We start from the raw sequence: 2802 nt of genomic DNA on the forward strand, positions 1-2802 counted from the left end.
ATATATATATATATATATATATATATATATATATATATATATATAGATAGATAGATAGATAGATAGATAGATATATGTGTGTGTGCATGCGTGTTCTTATCGTTCACAAAACAAAGTCAAACGTATTGAAATAGAAAACTTTGTGCTTGAAGATATCTACGAGGTAAGTATAAGTAATTTACTTTGATTTGGCACAAGATAATTTTGCAGAGAAAAAGGTAAATTCAGTCACCAGGAATTAGTAGGCAGACAGAAATGAAATAGCGTTCGACTAATTCTTAACCTGTATTTACTTATGGAGTTTTACGTCTGTATTCGATTATATTTTCCTATTTTAGATGGAGGGCTGGCAGTCGTAATGACATTTTCAGTCGATCACGCACTGGAGAGATTGATGCGGCTGATGATATGCAGGTCAATATCTGTTGCTTCTCAACTTCGTCCAGAGTATCAATATTATAATATTTCAAAGCGCTGTGCTGTTTTCCTTGAACTGTCTGGCTTTTTGCTATGTAGTGAAAACGTTATTCTTTTAGTATTATGTAAGCTTTTTTTTTCCTCTGATCTGAAGTTTGGTTTGAGCTGAATTCATGACTATGCTTTCTTTCAATCGTTCACAGATTCAAGTACGCTCGGTTATGCGCCAAGAAGAACGCTTCTCAGCGGCTCTTCAACTTGCAAGCAATAGCAAATAAATACCTTTAAAACTAACTTTACGAAACACTAGGAAATGTAGTTTTTGACACTCTTAAATAGATGGACTGGCCATGGTAGGAATACCAATATTTTAGAGGTTTGTTTGAAAAGGGTGTATATGAGCCTAAAAAAAATACAGAAATAAATTTTCTGTGAGAAAAAGTCAATAAAAAGTCCATGTAGGAAGTGTCAAGCATTTAAACTAAACTCATCGATTGAATTGATTCTAATATGTTGTTGTTTCGTAGAAATCTGCTACATAAGATAAGATTGCTTACGGCAAACCGAGATGGCGATACGGATTGTATAAGGCATTTGAGTTCACTTATGCTTTTAATATATTTATGAAAGATTAACTGTAAACAATATACTACTTCGATCTCCATTAGATATATAGGATTTTATCCCTTGTGAAAGCAAAAATATTAAAAGAAAATAAAAAAAGATGCTTAGCATATTTTTTAGTGAAGCTTATTTAACTGAACAAGGTACATCTGGAACCCAAGTGAAACAGATATTCCTATACAATGGCCGCTGCAGCAGCAACAGCAGCAACAAGGACAACAAGAACAACAACAGCAACAACAACAACTACTACTACTACTACTACTAGTAGTAGTAGTTGTAGGAGGAGGAGGAATAGGAGTAGGAGGAGGAGGAGGAGGAGGAAGAGGAATCGCTGTATTTTTCTTAGATCTTTTTGTCAATATTTGGACAATACACTATCCGCTATTTTCCCGTTTGGACTTTGAGTTTATCCGAGCTAGCGGCTAATTAGACTGTCATTTTCTTCTCTTGACCTCTCTAGCGTTTCTCACTTACACATCCCAAAGACGTTACCAAATATGTCCTTCAATTGTTCCTTTCTAAAATTGCAAACGTTTGAAGAACATCGGTACAAACGTCAATCTATACACAAAAAATCCATACAGACAGACAATAACTGCACACTATTACGCCTCTTTACAATAAACAGTACAAAAGTGGTGCTTATTTATATTCTTACTTCATTGGCGTGAGTAATTATGTGGAAAATTGTCTCTAAATTATTAGATTCTGATCCTCATGAGGTGACCTATTAACGAATATGTATATACAATCCAGCATAGATCCGACTTACGAAATTTTAGAAATAAAGCAAAACTTAGCTATAGGAATATGTCTAGCAATTATATTAAATATTATTACATTAATATATAATTATTCTACGTACAGTAGATACAGGGCCTGAAATTTGGGCGAAGAAGTCTAGTCGATTACATCGTACCCAGTGCTCCACTTGTACGTATGTGATTTTGATCGAAAGAATGAATGGCAAAGTCGACATTGGAGGAATTTGAACTCAGAACATAGATTAATATATAATTGCATATGTAAGTATAAACATATCTAGCCACTGAAAGTAAACAAGGCATAATGTCATACATAGTAAAGGCATTAACAAATCTACATTTAGAAATTAGGAATATTCTTTCGATATAAGCAGAAATGAATGAACATATTGTAATAGGAAACATTTGATTATAAACACGAGCTTACACAAAAGTATCCAACCTGGAGATCGAATTATTAATCCAGAAAATTATTATTGTAATTTCAATAATTAATCCGGCATATTAAATATAAAATAGAACTGCCACAAAGATTTTATACAGAAAACTTTAAGCAATTTACTTATGGAGGTTTTTTTCTTTACATTTCTTTGGTTTTTCAAGTAAGTATGGGGTAACAGATCTAATCGAAAATAATATATTCTACCTACGTCTATAAACATATTGACAAATACGGAGATCTCCATTAAATCTCCATCAAATGTAGCTTCGTAATATACAAAGCCGGATTAAGATTATCGAATATCATGTCAACAAGCATTTTACAAATCCACTATAATTGTATTTCTCCACAAACACATGTATACAAACACATTTATTTATATATAAAAGGATGTTCTAATTTTATGCTTTACGACGTTTTCTCTCTTCCTATATTCTTAAGATAGCTTCTTAAGTTTGCTTCATAAAACTAGACCACAGCTTTTCATTCAATCAACATATCTGTATCACTATATAACTATTTTCCTATATATATATATATATATATATATAT

General features: G+C 32.2%; 1 pseudogene; it reads left to right on the plus strand.

Annotated features, from left to right (window-relative positions):
- The window catches only part of LOC128247080 (histone-lysine N-methyltransferase SETMAR-like), a 4218-nt pseudogene extending 3523 nt beyond the window's left edge, over nucleotides 1–695 (plus strand).
- Nucleotides 696–2802: the final 2107 nt, after the last annotated feature.

Source organism: Octopus bimaculoides, chromosome 2 (genome assembly GCF_001194135.2).
Source record: "Octopus bimaculoides isolate UCB-OBI-ISO-001 chromosome 2, ASM119413v2, whole genome shotgun sequence".
Taxonomy (NCBI): Eukaryota; Metazoa; Mollusca; class Cephalopoda; order Octopoda; family Octopodidae; genus Octopus; species Octopus bimaculoides.